Raw genomic sequence first — 24,211 nt, forward strand, 5'->3', positions numbered from 1 at the left:
CACTGCCACTCTAACTGAAAAAATATTGGTAAAATGTGTTAATGTATTTTGTTAAAAAGGACAACTTAAGGGAACACATTATTACTATAACATCTAAAACTGAAGTGTCCTTGAAGGTTAAAAGCTATGACTTCATTATATGATATTTTTATCAAAATCAAGCTACACTACATAGTTTCTTTAGACTCACATCTTTGGAAAGAAAAGCTAATGTTTTTGATGATCACACAGATCTATATACCTGCATATATATTTGTGCAACTAAAATATTATCTTCTCATGTAAAAAATTCTCATTAGTACATCTTTATTTTAAATATCTTTAATACCTTAAGAAATGATTTAAGGTTAATCAGATATGTTTTTTTTTTTTTTTTTTTTTTTAGGGGAAGGAAAAACTGGTGATTTTATATCTTATATAAAAGGAAAATGCTATATATTAATATGCTGATTCTATAGTAAATATTAACACTGCTGTGATTTCACAGACAAGTTCATACAGGAATGTTTTGTTACATGATAAATGTTCTTATTTTTATACATAAACTTCTTTACTGAATTCCTAGATAAGTAGGTTTTGATCTAATGTAGTATACTAGATTAAGATCTGTATTAGTATAGAATAGACATAAATGAATATGATATACTATGTCATGATACAAGTTTAAAGACACTGTTCTTAAAATTTTGAAAATTACATTATTCATGGTAATTTATATTTTTCCACAATATCTCTTACATAGTAATACCTATTCATCCTGGAGAATTAATAGGTTGTAGTTTGTTGATTCAATAAAATATTAGGTAGTAGCATTAGAGAATGATAGTCTTGAGCACTAAGGATGATAGAGGGTGGTATTGATGACTTATTCATCAATCCAGGAACTAGATGTTCCATGGCTAGTTTTGTATATAGTTATATTTTCATCTTCTCTGAACATTACTTGTTAATTAAGTCCAGAATAGTATTTATCCATCAAAAGCTTAAAGTAATCAATGTCTGGGTTTAAATGTCTGTCTCTGAATGCAAATGGTCTTAATAACCCTACTAAAAGAGGAAGGTTACTCAAATACCTTGCATCTAATAAAGCTGACATTATATTTTTGCAAGAAATGCACATTATTCAGAAAGATCTAGAAAAAATGGCTTTTAAAGGTTATAGTATTCTAGCTGAATCTCATTTCCAAACAAAGAGAAGAGGAACCATGATTTTGTGGAAAAATACATTACCAATACCTAAAATAATTAACAGTTTCTCTGATAAAAATGGTATGTTGTGTCTAGTAGTATTGGAATTGAATAAGAAATATTTTACTTTAGAAAATATGTACTGGCTACCTGGTATTGGTGCTAAATCTGCAAACAAATATTTGGAAATAATAACAGCAAATTCTAAAGGAGATATCATTTTGGCAGGTGATTTTAATTGTATTCTATCATCTAAAGATACCACTAATGTCAGCAATATTAAGATACCTACATCAGCCAAAAAATTGATAGATTTTGTCTCATTATATAACCTAAAAGACATATACATGATCAAAGAGCAGAGGTCTCTCAATTTTACTCACTTTTCTTATAGATATGGTACACAGATGACTATTGATAAAGTGTTTATATTTGACAGCCTATTATCTAAGACTCAAGATGTAGTGATTACATCATGCCCTCTGTCAGACCACAGTGACATACTATTTAAAATTAAAATTAAACCAAATGATCTTATTCATTGACAGAGACTACCAGCCTATATCATTAAGATAAAAGGATTCAAAGAATGGATTATAAAGGAAGTAAACTATTATATTGAATAAATAATAAGAAGTACCACTAGCAAACAAAGGTACCTGCACAGAATAAAAAAGAAAGAAACACATAAAATAGTAATGGTAATAAACCAGCTGTGCAGGATCCACCCAGGTGTTCGTACGAACCAAGTCAGGCAAAAACCTTCTGATAGAGTACAAAAAAACAAGCCAAAAAGAAGCACTTAAAAGTACTAAAAAGCACTTAAAATCCTTCAAGTATTCACTCAAATGTCTTTTCAGACCACAAATTCTTTCAGACAGTTCCTTCCAATAAATCCAAATGCATAATAAACAGTAGCTTTTCCTTCCAATGAATCCAAATGCGTAATAAACAGTATTGAACTTAATAATAATAACACAAATAAAGTGTTTATTTGGGACTCTTTAAAATCTTATATATATGGGAAAATAAAAACCTGGTATTTACATAAAAGGAAAGAATGGGACAAAGAATTATTAAATCTACAATTGAAAATTGACACTTTAAAAAAGAACTTACACCCCAAAGAATTGGGCTTGAATCTGGAATTAAAACAACTAAATCTCGAATATTTAGAAATTCTTAGTCATAAAGTAGCAATTAATTTAGAGAGGTTAAAATTACAATCTTATTCATCTAATCCAAAACATATGCATAGATTAGCAGCCAAAACGAAAAGTTTTCACAAGAGTAAACACATAATTGAAATATTAGACACATCTAAACACAATTCAAAACCTTCTTCAGATCTAAAAGATATTTTAGAGATTTTTCGCTCATATCATGAAACAATGAATAAAGCAAACTTAAACTTTACTAATAATAGTTCAAAAATAGAATTTCTAAAAAACAATATAAATAATAAACTTTCTAAAGAACAAAATAATAGATTACTTAAATCAATATCATTAATAGAAGTTAAAGAAAGAATACAAAATCTTAAAAATAATAAAGCCCCTGGTCTTGATGGCATAATAGGTGAATTATATAAAATTTTCTCTGATTCCGCTTTGAAGATATTAATGAAAGCACTTGAGGAAGTTCGAATAAGTGACAAACTTTGTCCTTCTTGGAAATATTTGCTAATTTCTCCCATTTTAAAGCAAGATAAGGACTCCAAAGTTGTTTCATCATATCATCTTATTTCCCTATTAAATATAGATTATAAAATATTTATGTCTATTTTAGCAAACAGATTAAATCAAATAATGCTGACTTTAATAAACAACGATCAAACAGGTTTTATACTGAACAGAAAAGTTCAGGATAATACTATTAGACTTTTAACTTTAATAGATTTTGCAAATAAAAAAAAAAGAATTATCAATCATCAGTCTAGATCTAGATAAAGCATTTGATTCTATTAACTGGACATACTTATTTATGGTATTAAAAGAATATAATTTCTCCTCAGAAATCTTAAACTTGTTAAAAAAATTATATGAAGGTTCTATAGCATATATTAAAATTGGCACTTTTTTATCTGGCCCACTTCAAATTCTAAAAGGCACTAGACAAGGTTGCCCTTTATCCCCACTACTATTTGCATTAGCAATAGAACCATTTGCTAATTTTATAAGAAACAATATAAACATAAAAAGTTTTGATGTTAATGCGAACTATTCTTCTAAAATTTTACTCTTTGCAGATGATATCTTATTAACTATTGGAAATATTGATTCATCTATTGATCACATTATCAGATCATTAAAACTCTTTGAGGAAATCTCAAACCTTAGATTTAACCAAAACAAAACAGAAACTATTCTCATCAATAAAAAATTGAATAACACTCTATCTAATTACAATAACTTTAACTGGACCAATGATAAATTGAAATATCTAGGGGTTCATATTCTGTCTAAATGGAAGGACACTATAAATATAAATTATAAAATTTTATTAAATAAAATCACAGAATACATTAATAGATGGAAGAAAATGTTCTTTACTACAGAAGAAAGATTATCTCTAATAAAAATGATTCTATTACCAAAAATTCTTTTTTATCTTGAAACATTATTGGCTCCTCCTTCTAGAAAACAACTTAAACACATAAACACTATAGTAATTAAATTTCTATGGTATCCTCAAAAACCAAGGATTAAATATGATTGGCACTATAAAAACTGGATTGAAGGAGGGATTGCTTTTCCAAATTTTGAGCTTTATGCTGATGCCATTATTCTTAATATAACAAGTCTGTGGTTAAGTCCAAAATACCATTCAAATTGGAAAAATTTACACAAAACAATACTATTAAGTAATTTTGACAAGTTTTTCAAAAACATATATTGTTCTGAAAATATTAAGCTATTTATAGCTATTAAAGAATTCTTCTTCAACAATGAGCAGGAAAAATCACATCTTATTCCTATAATTAAATATATCTTGCAAAATTTTAAAAAAGTAATGAATAAGAACCTTTTGAACAGCAATTTGTCCATTCTAATGTTTCCAATAATCTTAACCAAGGGATGCTTTGATTCCTTTAAAATGATGAAAATAAAAACCATGGAAGAAAATGGGTTATTATTCTGGCATCAGTTTTTAGGAACTAATAATATTCATGATACTACCTACCTTTTAGCCAGGTATAATATCTACGAAAATAACTGGTTAAATATTCAAATCTTCAGAGAATTTATTTTAACGGAATTTAAAAGACATCATTTTCCTGCTATAACAGACCTCCCCAAAAAATTATCCATCCTCTTTGACTTCACCAATATAGGCTATAATAATGGTATCTCATTGTCAAGATTTTACAACATTCTTAGATCAGATCTAATAATATTAGACGACAATTTATGAAAATATATCAACAATTTCAACAACTCCCAAATACATATAAATGATAAAACTTTAATTCTCAGATCTATTTACCATACCTCTTCTTCCACATACTGGAAAATTTTTACATGGAAATTCATTCATACAAGTTTTATTACACCAAAAAAAGCCTCTAGAATAAACAAGAAAGATTTTAATAGATGTTGGAGATGCGAGGAGCTAATAGATACTGACTGGGCACATATGTTTTTAGAATGCAGAACAATAACCACATTTTGAATGGAGTTTAAAAATTTTATTAAAGCTTTGTGGTCGGACAGATGTGAGATCTCTGATTCTATGATACTTCTTAATGCACCAATGCCAAGGTATGTTCCACTGAATCAAATGAACCTCCTTTGGACTCTACTTGCTATAGCAAGAAAAACTATTACTAGAAATTGGAAATGTAAAAATAACCTCTCATTTAAGGAATTTATATCTTTTACTAAGATTATTTGTAGTAGGGAATTACAAACAGCTATGTTACACTCCTCAAACATGACTCATAAACAAATTGCCTGGATAAAGCTTAAAAAATTATTAGACAAAATGTAATGTTATTGAAGATTTGGTATCTATTTTGGACTTTGTATATAGTTTTTGTAAAAATTTGATACTACGTTGTTTTTTCTTGTTAAAAATTGTAATTATACTCTTGAAAATAAATAAAAAAATATGAGAAAAAAAAAAAAAAGAAAAATGTAAAACCAGCAAAAGGCTAAAGGCAGCCAGCCCAGCCATAATAATCTGAAATGCAGTAGCGCATCTGCACTGTGACCATCCGGATCCGAAACCTGTTTATTTAGCAGAATATTTCTGTGGTGTGATGATGCTTGGGGCTCCTGTACAAAGTAACTGTTCCTGGTTGTAACCCTCAGTGATGGGAAGTCCACCACAGAAACTGAGCACTCAGTTTGCAGAAAGGTAAGGCAGTAATGTATAAATGCATTGCTCTGCCTATACAGTCATACATATACTTGCATGTGACATAAAGCATATAAGGTTAACACAGCTTTCTGGAGAAGTAGTTCAAGGGTAGCCGGGTAGGGGATTTGTGGGTTGAAGATACAGCATATTATGCAAGTGTCTCCTTTAATTTGCTTGTGTCAAAACTAGTTCATTTGTTTTCTTCTGTTTCTACTGCGTGTTCTAAGGATGTAAGTGTGCCAGACATTAACCTCAGGTCCACACCCAAGCTGCTAAGCATATGTGCACAGCAGAAAACACTAGTCTTTATTTTTAACTTGAACAGCATGGGTGTGGAAAAATAAACTCTTTGCACTCGCACTTCATTGTACAGTGTATCATGGGAAACTTGATTTGCATTTGACTCCATTATTTTTATATAGTTTCTTTTTTTTCAGTTTATTGTTTATTATTTTTGCAGACAAAAAAATGCTCAGCCTAGAAGAAACATCTGCAAGCTCACTTACAGCAGTGGTCATTCTGACAGCACTGAAACAGTTAGCAAGCATTTATTTCATTATTATGCATTTATTTACGCATTTGTTTATTTATTAAATATACAAACCTGGTTAACAATGAGTTATTTTTTGACTGTACCTGCACCTTCTGTACTAAAGTTACTTATTTTCATATGACTGTAATTTGTATTCAAACATATTTGGCACTTTTTTAAGTTGTCAAGGCTCAAGGCTACGTTCTTACTGCTAACCAACTGTCTGCATCACGGATTTTTAAATTAGAAAAAATTGCCTTCGTAATCGCTATAGCAAGGGGTACAGTGCTACCTTGAGTGAACTTTATTCTTTGCCTCCAAATCAGGACTAATCTACTAGGTGATTCAGTTTTGTGCACAGTTTTACTGTTTTTTTTTTTTTTTTTTTTTCCAAAACGTGTCCACGGTATTATGCTTGTGTGTGTGTGTGTATTACATCATTATCTTCCAAAATTAGATGTTTATTAGGATATATTGGGTCATCAGGTGACTGTATGTGAATTGTTGTAATGAGGCTGACTGAAAAATGTACCGTTAGTCCAGATGTACTCTAAAAGGGCACGTTATCAATGCCTAAATGGAATCGGGATTTGCAATGGGGATAGCAGAAGCAGAGTCGATTGTGCACTGAAAATAAGATCTGGATCAGACTGCTTTGTAAAAACCTGAATGTTCTCTCAGGCACACAAATGCGAGCTTGTGTTAAACACATTATAACAGGGTAACACTGTCATGTTGTGTCTGGCTGAGCAGGCATTCCATTGATGCCGCAAATAAGCTTACAGTAGTTGGAGAAAGACAGCCCTGGGAAAGTTCATTGGCTAGAAAGAAGAACTGCGCGAGTAAGAGCCTGAGGCCATAGGATCTTACTGAAGAGTTTGAGTGAAATGCAGGACTTTCCACAACTTCCCCTTTGTCGAATGGATGCTTCACCCTACTAAAAACTGATGTTGCAGTCTGAAGCAACGTTTTTGCATAGTAGTCACACAATCTGATATTGTTAGCTGATCTACTTGGGGATTCACTGGAAATGGATACAAGTTATTAATGCAACTGAAGGTAGCGTGAGTAGTGCAGAAACTGATGGAGAATGTAATGATTTGCCAAAGATTCCTCCACCTAAAAAGAAAGCAAAGAGGTTGTCACGGTATCATCAAGAATGGCAGACAGAATTTTCCTGATGTGAAAAAGTTCATGGCAATGTCTTTACAGCTCGATGTACATTGTGTAAGAAGGAGGTTTTGTTGCTTATGGTGGCAAAGGTGACATAGTAAATCATAGCCATTCGAAAAGTCATCAAAAAGCTCAGATTTTTGCAAACACTGCTGCCATTGACATTTTTTTCAAGAAGAAATCAGCGACAGTAACAGGAATTGACAAGCAGGCAATGGTTGCAGAACTCGTGCGTGTTTACCACACTGTATGTCATCACATCTCCTACAACGCTGCTGACTGTGGTGCTAAACTGGACCACTTGTCATATCAAGACTTGGCTACTGCTAAAAAGACAGCGTGTGGTCACATGAAAGCAGAAGCACTGGTGACTAATGTCCTTGGCCCAAATTCAGTTGAGTCCATTATGAAAGACATTACTGGTGACAATTTTATTCGATATTCTGCGTCACCTGATGCAATCAAGAATAGAAAAATGTTTCCTCTCTGCATTCAATATTTTACTGTTGAAACTGGTTTAAGTAAAAAGCTTTTAGACTTTGTTGAGCTTAATGATGAGCATTCTACCTCTATTGCAGACATGCTGGTTAAAGTTCTTTTAGATAATGGCCTTGATATTACATGCATGTCTTCTTATTCAGCTGATGGTGCAAAGCAGTCTGTGTTTACTGAGCTGTTGAAAAGAAACAGTAATATTCTGAAGACAAACTGCAACGCTCGCGATACACAATGCCTTGAAAAAACTAATTGATGAACTTGATTGTGATGTAGAAACAATGGTTACCAGCATTTACAGTCATTTCAGTGTATCTGCTAATAGGACAGCCCAGTTGCAAACATTTTTTGACTTTGTATACTTAGAATATCATGAGTTGTTGAGGCATGTACCAATGAGATGGATGTCCCAGGGTCCAGCTATTGACAGATTACTTTATTCATGGCCTGCTATTGTGTCCTACTTTGCATCTCTTGGTGAAGACTGCCCAAAGAGAGTTTGTATGCATCTGGGAATAGAAAATAATATGCATGACTGTGAAGCAGTAGAGACAGACATTAAAAAAGCATACTTATGTTTTGTCCAGAACATTTGCAATGTGTTTAAGGTGCCGATCCAGAAAGTGGAGAGGAAAGATTTTACATTGCTTGAGCTCTTGCCTGTAATGCAGCAACTGAAAACTAAAACTGAGTCATGCATAACTGATAAACTTTTTGGACACAACGCACAAACTATACTTGAGAATGAGGACATGGAACCTCATACAGTGCATCTGCAAACAAAATGTTTTGACAGCTCTAGAAAAGTCTTTAGCATACCTGAACAAATGGTTTAATTTCTCAGATGGCAGCATTGCGTGTGCGATGCATCAAATATCTCTAAATACAGAAGTTGCATTTCAGTCCTTTCAAAATGGAAGCACTGTCATGGGCTTGACAACAAAGGACATCGATTTAGACATGCTTTACGATGAGTTTTGTGCAGCAAGACATGCTTTATCCAATATTGTTGCTAATTCAACTGCTACTGCATGCACTAAATGGCAGGAATTTTTTGCAGGTACCCATGATAGTGCAGCTTTTCCAATGAACATGTTTAAGATTGTATCAGCCGCATTGTCCATTACCAGGCAGCAATGCCTTCCCTGAGGGGATGCTTTCTTTAATGAATGCAAAGTGACATGCAGACCGAAACAGGGCCACTCTAGCACTAATCAAAGCAGGACTGCAAGTTTTCCTTAACTACAACATGAGCTGCAGTAATTTCTACAGGGCCACTCTAGCACTAATCAAAGCAGGATTGCAAGTTTTCCTTAACTACAACATGAGCTGCAGTAATTTCTATCAGTTTGTTTTGAAAGATGACAAATTGATTTCATCAGCAGCTGACAATGAAAAGTACAAATGGAAACAGATTGCTCAGCCTGAGCAGTCTGCTTGTTCCACGATTACTTTAACAGCTCAGGGTCAGCCTGCTCTGGATTCATTTGAGGTAGACGTTCAACTTCAAACAAAGTAATTAGTTTGTTCAACTGACATTGAATAATGTTTGTATTGTATTGACTATATCTTTTGCTTACACCTCAATGTTATTGCTTTATTGTTTTTTTGCTGTTTTCCAACGTGAATGACTATTAGCAACTTAGCAGTTAGCCTAACTGTCTGTGTGGGCTGGCTCCTTGAAAATAACAGTTCTGAGCTAAAAATTCTTGCATTCAAGTGTTGTTTTTTTTTTTTTGGTTCAAAATGCACTAAAGCTCACCTACGTGCATCTGTTTCAAAAATGTTTCCGGGGGGCTTAGTGCCCCCGGACCCCCAGGTGGAGCCTGGGAGGGGAAGGGACAGGGAAGGGGAGACAAGGGGAAAGGAAGGTAAGGAGGGAGGGAAGGGAGAGGATGGGACAGGTCACAGGGGGCAAGTTGCAGGATAAGAGGCATCCTGGATTTTAAATGTGAAAAGTTGGCAACCCTAGCTGCTACAGAAGTGTGAGTTGAACAGGGTTTCTACAGTGCTGAGCCTGGATGTGTGACCACAGCATACCCTGCTGGATTAGAGCAGAAATGTATATAAACTATGGTACATGTGTAAATGTATATGTCTTAATGGTGGAAACTAGAACATAGAGGGTTAACTTGCAAAACTTCAAGAAAATAGTTGAAAGGAAATTGTTTTATGATTGTGCCATAAAAGTTAGTTTCAATGCAGCAAGGAAACAGGATGTCTGAATTATGGTGCCTTCTGCATTGTTTTGTAAGTGTGTTATTGTTTTTTTGTCTTCCAGCAGTTGCAAAGATCTGACAGATATGTATTTTTCACAGGGAGATGCTAACATATTGGTAGTTTCTGACAATGCGGGTTTAGCTTGTGAACTAAAATCAGGTGACAAAAAGTGATGTCATCCAAGCTAACCCAGCAGTAATATTTGATATTAATTTAAGAACTCTCTGGGGGGGGGGGGCATTTTGTATTTTGTCTTTGACATAACAAGAACATCCACTCATCACTTCTGCCTCCTTGTCATTCTGTAAGTAAGTTTTTAGGGCATAGTAGCTCTTTTAGATTCAGACAGGAATATAGTAAAGTACAGCTTAGATGTTTTCTTTATTTATTTGAGACTGTCCTGCAATGTTGTTTTAAATATTTCCTGTGATTTTGAACTCTGATGTAACCGATTACTTACCGAGTAGTGTCTCATTCTTTTACTATTTATTATTTAAATATATTTAAACCTTTTAATTGTGGCTGGTCTGTTTAAAGATATTTAAGCTCCTAGTGTACTTGCATATCTATTTGGTGACCCTCTACAGGCCACTCCTAATAGCCTGCTTCTTGGTCAAACTACCATTCAGATTAATAGTAACATTACACAGTAGGATTGGAAACCCTTTATTAAGGGCCTTAAAGCAGCTGATAAAGAGTGGCTGGCAGCAGTCAGAACTACCTTATAGTCTGAGCAGAAGGGGGCATAGCTAGTAAACCTGTGCCAGCCTTTCTCAGAAGTGTGTGTGTTTGTATATAAATCAAATTTCAAAGCGTGTGTGTGTCAGTTACTTGGGCAGGGACATGTACTGTAGATCTTGGTTTGGCCACTCAGCTGAGATCTCAACCCTATCGCTATGCCAGTGGGGAGTCTTATTGGGGACTTGGAGGAAGAGGCAGAAACCAGTCCCAGACTGACTGTGGTCTCTGTGTGCTCTTAAGGGAAATTGCACTTTACTGTGTGTGTGTGTACTTGTTATCCTCCCAGTGTGTACATTCCCCACTGTTGCCAGTGGTGAGGACTGAGGCTCCTTGATTACTGGGCCAGTACAGGGGCATCACAGGCCATATCTCTCCTACCCTCAACCATATAATTAGCTATCAACAGTCAGTATAACCAGTTTACTATTACAATATCAAAAGTAACAGTGATGAATTATGTTACTGCATGAAAAATGAAGCGAATTAAAATATCAAATTGTGTGAATGCCAAATGTTGAAATTAGGCAATATTAGACATATGTTTTATTTTTTAAATGCGCACCCTAGCATCATAATAACAAACATTGTGTTCTCAAATATTATAATTTCACAGCAATGCATACAAACATTGACAAGAAACAATTTATGTTGTAGGACATTTATGCTATACTCTGCTGTCCTTAGTAAGCATATTACAATGCACAATATGGTTTACTATTGTTTGTTCGAACCGCAAAACATTTGCCGCATGAAACAACGAAAAGTAAACCCGAACACAAACATTACGACCGGCCACAATGTCGACCCAAATGATTGACACATTTGAGTGGACATTATAGCCGAAACCATCACATGATAGCCTTATAGGGGGTGATGTAAATCAGAGTCCTATATGACATACGCCCACACCTCCTGCTACTAATATATTCTAACTCTGAGATCGCACTACAGTGGGGATATGGATGAATTTCCAATCCCCACTGTACCGCGATCTCCATGCAGATAGTCAAATACACTTATGCGAATGCACTACTGCATTCGCATAAGTGTGTTCGACTATCCCATCCATTTATGTTTTGAGGATGACATTCTGATTTTCGGCAGCAGAGCTGCTGACAGACTGTTGTTCGCACAAACCACAGTAAACCCACAATATTGATAACATGAAATTGGATGCAACATAATTTAATAGGAAGAGGAACTGACATTATTTCTAATTTTTATTGAATGTGGAGTGATTCAAGGGCTATTTAAATTTGTAAATGACTTGTTTTTTATGTGATGAAGTTCACAAATTAGTGTGGACAAAAGCACTTATCTTTTGAATTTTAACTGTGGCTTTTCCTTTTAGCCTTCATAGATTTAAGTATTTGTTTTGAATTTTGCAAGTTGTTCTTTTTTTAAAATATTGAACTACAGACTGCACTAATCAATCTGGAGTGAAGTCATCACATTTTGATAATCTTTGGAATACTGCCTCTTTATCCATCAAACTTCTGTGTTTAGGAGATGAAGGCATGCCACACAAAGCTCTGCTTCTAACATCTTCTAAGTGGTTTTGCTCACAAGGCATTGCATGTAGATCATCACAATGTATAACTGGTTTTGCCAAAAAGGCTTCTTAATTTACAAAGCAGCCATATTCTATTGGCTCCAAAAGTTAATATCACATAAAGAAAGTATGTGTTCTGTAACAGTTTTTTGTGTGCCATACTGCTTTGGTCATTTTAAGATGTAGTTTTCTTTAACAAAAAAAAAAAAAAACAAAACATAATGGTTTGGCAAATTTGGACATGTCTTTATCTTCTATTTCTATGAATGTTTCAACAACATGTTAAGGATATACAAAGGCAAGGCTACATACACAGCAATTGTATGTTATTGCCAAATTCACTGCCTAGTCTTAATATCTGGATTTGTCTCTAATTTGACAAAGCTCAAACCAGCATCCCTTTACTTTTGTTCCTGGTATATTTCTGATAATACTATCAAGAGTTCATTTCTCAAAATCACTAAAAGTCATTACTGGCTTAAATGTTAAACTAAGCCACTCACACTAGTCTTTCACTACTCTCCAAAAACAATTATGGCACACTTCTGTTTTCAAAGATAAAATACCATACACCACTGGAACTATTGTAGCATTGTCTTTTTTGTAATACCTTTATTCAATCATCACTTCAGACATAAGCAAACATACAGTTATACAAAAGAAAACAAACCATATTAACCTGTTCCCAGTTACAAACATGATACACCATTATATTCTTTTGTATAATTATCATCAATCCAACATTACATAAATTGCTCACTTCCTTCCTTAAAACATCACACCTCCTCCAAAACATTATTCTGCAGGTACTGTTAACACAATTTCCATTTTTTTCTATGTAATTTGATTCTATTCTTTTCTTTTTTTTCCCCATAATAAATCTTTATTGTTATATTATTTTCAAACATAAGTAAGAACAAAAATAACATATATTCACAAATCAAATAACTAATATCACTAATAACCACACTCTATATACAATATTTACAAGAATGCTTCCATGTAATACATTTAAATATAAAAAAGCATAAGAGTAAATGCAAGTAATAGACAGTTGATTACTAAATTCTCTCCACACACATAAATAATTATTAATATTTCCAAGTTGAAAATACTATGCTAGTATAATATTAAAAATCTGTTCCCAAATTTTTGGATTATTAACATTTTTATTTTGTGGGTTTAATAGTAATTTATGAGCCAATATATGTTTTGTTGCTAGAACTCTAAAGTTCTGCCATGAAGTTTTAGATGGGTCTAACCAATTTGAAGCTATATAAAGCTTCATTAATAGAAAAATATTAATATATATAATAATTTGTGATTTAGGGATCTCTTTCGGGGGAATATGCAGAATCATAAATTTCCATGATAACGTTGTACTTTGGTAACCCACCTTCTGAAGTTGACTCTTAAGGGAATTCCAAAGTTTGAAAATACATTTACAACTCCAGAACATATGAAGAAGATCATCTGGTTGATTCTTACAATATGGACAAGTTGGTGAATTTTTGGGATTAAATTTATGCAGGGTAAAGCGTGTATAATATGCATTGTTCCAAATCATCAACTGGGTATATATTAATTTTTGAAGAGAAATAGATTTGATGGTCAAGTCAATTGCTTTTAACATATTACTTCTATCTGTCAGTAAATTTTTCTCTTCCCAGTAGTTTGATGATAAAATTTTATCATGAAATTGAAATTCTTTAATTAATTGATTTGCTGTCGTGATATATTTAAGATCCTGTTGGAGAGCTTGCCACAACAAAGAGCATCTATTAATAGCCTCTTCTTCCAGTTTAAAACTTTTAAAATAGCTTATAGTGAGTTCTCTAATTTATCTCAGAATAACCAGATACTTTTTAGGTAAGTTAAGTTCTTGTCTTATTTGGTTGGCCGAACTGTCAAGATGTTTATATATATCAATCAAAGTTAGATTAACTATCAGTGGAAACTTGTTGAGATCAATTAGTTGATTATTCAATTTTAAATTAGGATTCGTATGAAAGGGTTGAAAAACCATCATATGTTGAACCAAATCTAATGAATGAAATAAGTTATGTAAAGAAAATATGTTCGTTTTGATGTGTTCAATATGATTCTATTCTTTTCTAAAGATCCCACTTCCAGTTCTTTTATCTGTGTTACAATATTCAATACTTCAAATAAAGTTGGTTTAGACTTTGATTTCCATTTTCTAGTAACTGCTTTTTTTGGCAACCACCAGAATTACACTTAACAAGGCCTTACTATGTCTAGGCAATTCAGATCCTGTATCCCAGCTCAAAAAATAATTTCCTTAGTTATACCCATTTGCTCACCCAGTAGTTCTGACACAGTACTAATATGCCAGCTCATTACAATACCAAAGCATATAATTCCATCTACTTGAGGAAAAAATATTTGGAGTTTGCTTAGTGTATAAAAATACCTATGCAAACATTTCCAAGCAAAAATCCTAAATCTTCTAGACTTTGTCGCATATCTGGAAGCCATACATATGCCCTCCCATTGTTTCCTTGTGAACTGCTTATTCAATCTCTCTTCCTAATCTTTTCTAACCTCCTCTGATTAATTCCTATAGTTATTGTGCAATATTTTATATGCCCTATAGTTATCCATTTTTAACAGCAGCTTCTGTTCTAGATTCAACTAAAAACTCTATCAGACCATTTCTTTCACCCTATCCCTTACTCTCCGTCTATACTCTGATATCAATCCCTGATAGAGAAGGCAGTCTCTAACCTGCAGTCCAAATGTCTTTTTTGTCTCTTCCCATACTTTTACCTTTCCTTCTCTGGTTATTTGTTCCCAGTACTTTGGTTACTTTGCCAGTTTCTGCAGTAAATTCTAGCCTCCTCCTGCCTATTCTCTGTACCCCTAATTGCAGTCATCCCTATCAGAAGAATGTGCGTTCTCATGTTGTCTTAGTTCTAGAATACTTTATGCTACTTTATGAATACAATATTCGGAACGGCTATCGTTATTGTCTTCAAGGATCTGCATCCAAAATCCCACTCCCTCCTTATTCTTGAATTTCTCCCTTGTTTCATCATCACCCCTTTCCACTTTCAATTATAGCTTTCTGTTTGTTTTACGTATATGGGCCTGAGCTGTGCAGCTCTAAAATATCCATTCAAATCAGGTAATCCTAAACCACCTTGTTCTAATGGAAGCTCAACATATCCTACTTGATCCTTGCCCTCTTCCCCTCCCAGATATAATCCTTGAACTTTGTATTAATTACTGTCCACAACTTCTACGCTGATTGATAAAAATATGCCTGATCTGATATATAAAACTAAAGAGACTAAAAACATGTTCACATCTTGTATCTTGTGATCCATATCCATTATCAAGAACTTCCGGGTTCTCAGTTTTTGTATTATTTTTTGTTTAGTCTCTTCACACATATCCTTAGCTGCCATAACATAATCCTTTTTTAATCCATACTTCTAAATACTAATAATACTAATAATTTTATCATGTCCCCATAAATATGGGTATTGCTGAATGGGTACACAGTTTGAAGCCATAGCCTTTGTTTTATCTTCATTAATTTTATACCTGAAAAGACTGGAAACTTTCTCAAAAAGCCCCACAACACTGAGATGTCTTTTTTATTTTGCTCAGATACAAAATAATATTGTCTACAAATAAAGCCAACTTTTCTGGATTACCATATGAATTACATACTTGAATTTCTGAGACCCTTATTTTCTTTCTCAATGGCTCTTAATATAATGCAAATAGATGAGGAAAAAGGACACTCCTGCTTTGTTCCTCTGTTCAGACACAACTTATCACAGAGCAGCCTTCCCAGTTTAATTTTTGCCTCTGATCCCTCACATATCCTACTAACTAACCTTATTGTATCAGGGAATGCAAATGCTTCAATGCCCAACTCATAAAATTCCAGCTTACTCTGTTGAATGATTTATCTGCATCAAGACCCAGCAACAAGACCAGCATTTTCTTACATTCTGCTCCCCTCTGGATCATCATTGTTCTATTAATGTTGCCAAACATTTGCCCCCTCCATAAAACCTTACACTGATCCATATATATCAGTTCTGGCAATACCTTTGTCATTTGTTTAGCTATTATAGACATAAACACTTTAGAATCATAGTTTAAAATTGAAACAGGCCTATATGAAGTTAGATCTGATAGGTCTCTACCATCTTTAGGTATTACATCCACCACAGCTTTCTTACAGGATGCCAGTGCTTCCCCCTCCTTTAAAAATATTGTTAAACAAAACTTTCCAGATCTTAATTACTTTCTTCCCTCCTAACTTTCAAACTTCCACAGGAATACATATATTCCTGGAGACTTTTCTGCACATTGATTATACATCACCATATTTATCTCCTCTCCACTTATCTTAACTGTTAATTGTTGAGCCTCATCCACCTCTAATGGTGGTATACTAAAGTCTCCATAAATACTTCAATTTGTGCTCTTTCTTGATTTCCACATTTCTGTGCTTTATACAAATTTTCATAAAATTTCCAAAATATCTCTAATACCTTTAAAGGATCTCTGGTTATTTTCTAGTTATAGGCTCCTTAAGTCTGACAAAATCATTTCTACTTTCTGTTGCCTAAGTCATCATACTTAAAGTTTTTGTGCTCTGGAGTTATCCAAACACAGTTTCTTAACAGCAATCTTTCTAAACTCATGCATATCATTGAGATACTCTCTTATTTTCTCTTTAGCACTCCGCAGTTGCACCTCTTCTTGTTTTATGAGATCCTTCTTATCTGTAATACTTTAACCCTTTGCCAGCCCCACTAAATAATTCTTAACTGTATCTCTTTTTGTTTTATTTCTACCCTGTTTTTATAGATTCATAAGTAAGTACTAGGCTAGCTGACCTTGCAGGCCATTTTAACTCATTACAGCCAAGTGGTGGCTCCAGGTGTTTCAGTAGATACATCCTACTGATGTCTCTAGACATCAAATATTGCTTGTTCATATTTGCATTAATAATGACAAAATCATGCTACATACAAAGCATTAAATAAAGTTTATACAATAGCAAACACATCTGTAGTGACCGCTGTCTAGTGTGGGTAAAGAGATATTAATTTTTGTTCATATAGAATTTATTTTTTTACTAAGTTGTTTATCCTTGTACATTCTAATTTTAAGTTTCTGTCAGCACTGTCTAGAACTCTCAAGATTTATTGACTTCATCTGTAGTCAGCTTGCCTCCATGAAAACAAAAGAACAGAATGTACAGCTGCTGTCAGCTGTAGACTTCTCAACTCACACTGAACATTTATTTCGGTTATTTCATTATATTCACTGTTCTCTTATTTTAAAAGCCAACTTCCTTACACAAAAAACTGTTATTAGACTATGACAAGGGCATTAATCCAGACATTCACTTAGGTAGTGGGAATATTGTTGCAGAGCAGAGAAAACATCTCAACTTTACATATATCAGTGCACTTTACATCCCATCCTACACCCCAACATCCCAAGATTACAGCATACTAATTTAAACATGCTTTTGTTCACCCTTTATCTTTTATATAATTGTTTGTGTCTTTCAGCTTTTCCCGGTTAGGGGTCGCCACAGCGGAACTCCGGTCCACTAATGATTAGTAGTTGATTTTTACGTGCCGGGTTACCAGCCCTGACGCACAACCTTCAACGAAGGTACGCCCATTCACGCATGTCTCCACGCAGATGACGCTCTAGCTGAGAATCGAACCGGACAGCGTCTTACTGTGAGGCGACAACGCTACCACAGCACCACCACCGTGGATCTTTATCTTTTATATAATAATGCCTACATTTCTTACAACTAAAAAAGTACTTGTATACTTTAGTATCTTTATCACATACAACAAACACTTAAAATGTTTTACTATAGAACATGCAAGTCATATCATAAAATATTTATTCAAATAATGCTAAGAAAGCTTATTTTACTTACAGTTACTTTATTTCCCCTTTCAGAGTCCTTCCAAACATTAATGGCATGGTGTGGGATATGTTCTTTTCAGTTCCTCAAGTTTAACAAAGTCAACAAACATCCAATCTTACTCAACCACTTTTTCTTGTAAATCCATATTATGTAATTGGTGATTTATAATCTCACATTTATTCACTAATTACAGTATTGCTGGTCTTCTTCCTGTTCATTCCCATCTCTCAACCTTAGACTCTGGTTGAAGCCAATGTACTTCCAATTCTTCTAGACAACTCCTGTGCTTTTGTTTCTGTCTTTCAAACATTTTCCTTTGAAACACTGGAAAAGGTTACACTGGCAAAGTCTTTATATGAGCTTTAGGATCTATATTAGATCACCGACCACTTAAAAAAGCGAACGGTGATTAATCGACCCTATGTAAGTGAAAGCTTACAATCTCGAACTGTCAGAACAGCGATTTTTTTCCTAGGGAAAAAAAATCGCTCTTCCAAAACACATACAAACAACACAAGCACATCAAACAAACAGCAATCCACACACATACACCTAAAATCTGACACCTAACCCTACACTAAACTATACACACACCACTAACTATCCACTTACCTTAACCCAATTCCTAACCCTAAGGTCCATCACTATCGCACACTCACCTCACCTGCTCCCTAACCCTAACTCACCTAACCCGCCCTAACCCTCACATCCACACAATCGCACACATACCTAACCCGCGCCCTAACCCTAACTCACCTAACCCACCCTAACCCTCACATCCACACAATCGCACACTTACCTGAACCCGACCCGTAACTTTCCACCACAGCACTGAAAATACCAAAGCAACAGAAACGGACAACCAGATTCTTTCCCTAGGAAAAAATTCGGGTTTCTGTTGCTTCAATATTTTAAGCTTTTGCTGCATAGGGTTCAATATTAGAACATTCGAAGGTTTGAAACCTCAATGTTCTAATATAGACCCGAGCTTTATTGTCAGAAGGATGAGAATTAGAGTCCCCTTCTGTTTGATTGTTCAATTTTTGTTGGAAAAACATTTATTTCCTCCTTAGCCTGTTCTGCATCAACAAATGACTCTGCGCCTCCAGGAAATAATATCTTGAGACAGAGTAATACAGCAGCTTGAATCTCACATCTGCCTCTTGACATTCCTTGATCATTGGGATAAACTTGCTTTTCTCCTGCCTGGTGTATGGGAAATAATCATTTTCCACAAACACTCTGCTGTCTCCAACTTTTAATACTTTGCCCATCTGTCACTGTTTTGTGAGGATCAACTCTTTCTGGTGGTATGATTGCACCTTTATTAATACAGGTTTTGGCTGCTTTCTGATGCCCAGGTTTGGAGCATACACATACTGTGCACTTTCAATTAACAAATTCTGCTGTGGAATACCAGCCCAGTTGCTTTTTTGTGCTTTAGTAAAATTAATATAGTCTGCTCCTTCCAGTTTCTCTAGTGCAGCAGAAAATCTCATGTTTTCACTGTGTGCTTTGTCCTCTTACTCTAGCAATTTTTTGAAACAGCTCTTTTTGAGAAGTCTCATACTCAGCCAGTCTTTTCTTCATTTTGACCTCAGATTTTTGCAGTTTTATCAGTTCATCTGAATAGCTGTTAAAAGCTTCTTCCATTTTTCCAGACTTTTGGTTTTTGAGTCGATATACTCCTTCAATGTTTCATTTATTTTAATCATCTCTGAGCAGGTTTGATTTTTTTCTCTCTAAATTACTAGAAGCATTTTCTTACCCCAAAGCTGGAGCTTGAACTGCTTTTTGCTGAACAGCTGCAGGATTCTTCCCATTCAGTGTTTTCTTGTCACCTTTTCTAGATGATTTTCTTGCATGCTCTCTAAGTTTCATTTTTGCTGGGATTCAGACAGTGTACTTACTAGCCAGTAAATTAATTATACTAAAATTGGCAGAATTATGAGCCCTTATCTCTCAGATCCTTTTTCACATTGGGAGAGCTGAAATTAAGCTGTTGATCGGTGTGCAGCAATCTTGGAACTCCAAAACTCTTAGTTTAAATTACTGGTGTCACCAGTATACTGTGCATGCAATTTGGGTTCCTGAGTACCAAAGCACTTCAAAATCATGTTTGACAGAGGGAGAAATTCAGAAAATCATATGACAGGGTACAGTAAGCCTGAAAACAAAAGACTACCAAAACGATTTGCACACAATTCACCCTTCATTGGTAAAGATGGGTACAGTATTCCTTTCAAACCTGTAGCATTCATTTTAATCTTTCACTTATCACTGAACATAGTCCCGCTACTTACAGTATACAACCTTATACCAGATGAAGATTTTCAATTCATAACTAATATCAACCACAAGGTAAAGGTATTAGAAAACCCATATATGATCATATTCTACAATAGCTTAATGAAAATGACATCTTTTCATACAAGCATGGCTTAAGGCCTAAATACAGTACCCCCCCCAAATAAAACATGCAGTAATACAGAAAAGGGTAAGCTAACTGGTACCACTTTCATTAACCTAAAAATGGTATTTGAGTGTGAAATCATAGAATTTTGCTTTTCCTGAATGTTAAAGGATAAAGAATGTGCTGAATTTCCAGACATGCTAGAGCCTCTTGCTAATGTATGAATGATCAGTGGGATGTAAATTCTACAAATTCTTTACCTCTGACATCAAAGGAATTTGTGATTAAAAAAAGCAGATGTTTATGTGTTCTGATGAACCTTGGTGGCTGTTATGATGAGTAAAATAACTCATTTTATGATACGTTTCCCCAACAACAAGATAATAATGTCACAAACACTTGTGCATGGGAGAAAAATATGCTATATAACTATATGCTGTAGTAGTTAAAATATACTACTTGTCTTGTGTGAAACCATCTGTAAGAACTAGCTAGGTCAGTATTTCTGTAGTAAGCTAGCCAGGGAAACTTGTATATCTGGAGCTTAAGGTTTTCTGTGTGCATCCTATCTATATTTATTACCTTTTTAAATTTTCTGTGTGTGCACCAACCTACACATATTTCACTCTCTATATGCACAACTTTCTTTATTATTTCAGTAAAGGTCAGTTATTTATCTTTAAGTACTTGTTCTTGGTATTTATTTATAAGAATATTTAGGCACTTATTTATCAAACAAAGTAATCATTATTTACACTGTTGATTAACAAACTGTGTGCCACATTTTCCATGCAACTGTTTGGATTCATTATCAGTGAAAAAGATAATGATTGTTGTATTTCCTATTTGGTGTGTTTTCAGAACAACTAGAGTGGTGGCAGTATCATTATTTACACTGTTGATTAACAAACTGTGTGCCACATTTTCCATGCAACTGTTTGGATTCACTATCAGTGAAAAAGATAATGATTGTTGTATTTCCTATTTGGTGTGTTTTCAGAACAACTAGAGTGGTGGCAGTACCACCAGACTAGAAAGAGAGCCATGGGGGGGTTCAGAAGTATGCCAGCCTTGCCAGAGTAGTGGTGAAAGAGTCAGCTCTCTAAGCAGCCTGTGTGTACTCATCTGGGTGCGGAAGATGGAAGGCCCAACCTAGAGGAGCATTACACATTCCCTTTATAGTATTTTCTTTGTAAACTAGTACTGAAACAGACTTGTGTACCCTTTCCTGCTATTACTTTACACCTTGGAGGCAGTGATTACAGCTCACCTCCACATTTGGTGCCAGATGTCATCCATCCTTCATATTTGATTGGCAGTGGTGGGATTCAAACTGCACTGTGCCATACCAGCACATTTTGTGTCCTGTGTTAGGACACTAGAACTGAAATTATTCACCTAAAAGCTACTCTGTTACCAAATGTGTGTGTTAGCCTTCACAGCCAGAAGATAAAATATACAGAAGAATGGTTCTTCCAAGTGAGTCTGCATGGAAGAAGAAGAAGATGGTTCTTCCAAGTAGTTATCTTTTAAGTCAAGTTTAGGAAGAAGTGGCAAATGAGCTCTGATGACAATTACCCTAAAATGTCAGTAGCTCAGCAGACAAAGTTATGCTATTCAAGAGGACGGCAGAAGGCTATGTCCAGAGTGGAGATAGGGCAGCTTTGTACATCTTGCAGCATGGAGACTCAACCAAGAAAGTCAGATCGATCCAAACAGGACTTTGCAGCTCATATAGAATTGCAGTCTGTTAATGGAAATGACGTGAACTTAAGGCATCAGAGTGAATGTAGCAAGCAGAAACAGAAAACAGAGAAGCAATGTTAGCATGTAAAGATGACCTTCCTACACACGAAGGATATGACTCATGGGGGGGGGATCACACACAGGAAGTCAAGGTCAGTACAGCACTTTTTTCTCAATATAAGGAGGGGGATGATTTAGATTGTTTTATAAAGGACTTTGATAGGGTATGTTTTCAGCATTAAGTTGACCAACAGTAGAGGGTGAGGTTCTTACTTTTCTTAGTCACAGTTAAAGCAAAGCAAGCAGTTTCTAAACTCCATGATCTTAACTGTTTAAATTATGTCAAAGTTAAAGAATGCTTGTTTACTTTGTTACAAGTCAAAACCAGAGCTACACAGAAAAAAATGTTAAGAGACTACAGGAAAAAGGTAGATGAAAAGTATGACTTAGCATATTGCAGAAATCAGCATTTTTTACAGATGGGTAAGTGGATGTAAGGTTACTGCATTTGAAATGCTTTCAAATCTTTTGGTCATGGAGCAAGTCGTTAGTACTATGCCCAAGTATATGAGAATTAAGGTGGCAGACCAGAAGTATAACAATGCTTAGGACCTAGGAAGAAATTAAATCTTTAGCTAGCAGGCTGCCACTGCATAAGAGGCAAAGACACGGCACTGCACGTGTGTATAGGGGAAACCATGGGCCAGCCTAGGCCATAACAGCAGGTTACACAGGAAAAGAGGGGAACCACAGGTTCAGGTGCATTCTCGGGTTTTTGAGATATGTGTTAAATGTAACCAAGTAGGACATGTATCGTCTTGTCCACTAACACAGGAAAATACAGATCTTAGGAATCATCAAACAAGACTGCACCCAAAAATCAGACCGGTTTCGGCAAAAACTGCTTTCCTCAGTGACAACTATAACATAAATACAACAAGTACTTGTATACTAAAGGAGTACAAGCAAACAATCTATTTGGTGACCTGTTCATGTTCTGCTTTTTACGTTGGCCAAACCTCCCGTCCACTCCGCATATGTATGTCAGAACACTTGAGTGACATCAGGAATAAGAGGATTTCTAGTGCCTTATACATGCACACTGTTAAAAATAGTGCTGCTACATTCAGATTTATGATTATTGATAAAATTCACGGTGATAGAACCAATAAATTAGGTTGGCATACTATACTTAATAAAAAAGAAAAAGGTGGATTATTAAGTTAGGAGGACTTTTTTCCCCAGGTCTTAATGATCACTTGTGATTAGCCAATGAGATTGTGTTTGCTTGTACTCCTTTAGCATACAAGTATATGTTGTACTTATGTTATTGTTGTCACTGAGGAAAGCAGTTTTTGCCGAAAGCGGTCTGATTTTTGGGTGCAGTGCTTTGCACTTCACCTTGTTGGTGTTGCTACTATACAATAAATTATTACATTTCCACTCATTTGGTGCTGGCCTGTGTTTCTCTTTTGATATTGTTTTTTTTGGCCGTTGCACCTGCCGTACTTGTATAGCTGTTCCAGAAGACAAGAAAGCCTTGTCAAAAAATGCACATCCACAGAACAAACCTCAAACCAGCAGTGGTCAGACAGCAGCATTACTTTCTTAGGCAACCTTTTCAGACACCTTTGACCAGACTCTATCTGAACTGGTAAGAGGGCAAGGTTGCAAATAGATGGCTGTGTTACAAGACATTTTTGCTGACATCCAAACAGGAAATTACTTTGACAGTACAGTACCTTGCCTGCATGCCATTACATGCAGCAAGGCATGGAGGCAAACAAGTGAGTAAGACAGTAAGGGGAACCCAGCAACAGTCCACACTGCCTTCTTGGGCTGGTG

This window comes from Protopterus annectens, chromosome 5.part0 (assembly GCF_019279795.1).
Source record: "Protopterus annectens isolate FY-2018-M chromosome 5.part0, PAN1.0, whole genome shotgun sequence".
In the NCBI taxonomy this organism is placed as follows: domain Eukaryota; kingdom Metazoa; phylum Chordata; order Ceratodontiformes; family Protopteridae; genus Protopterus; species Protopterus annectens.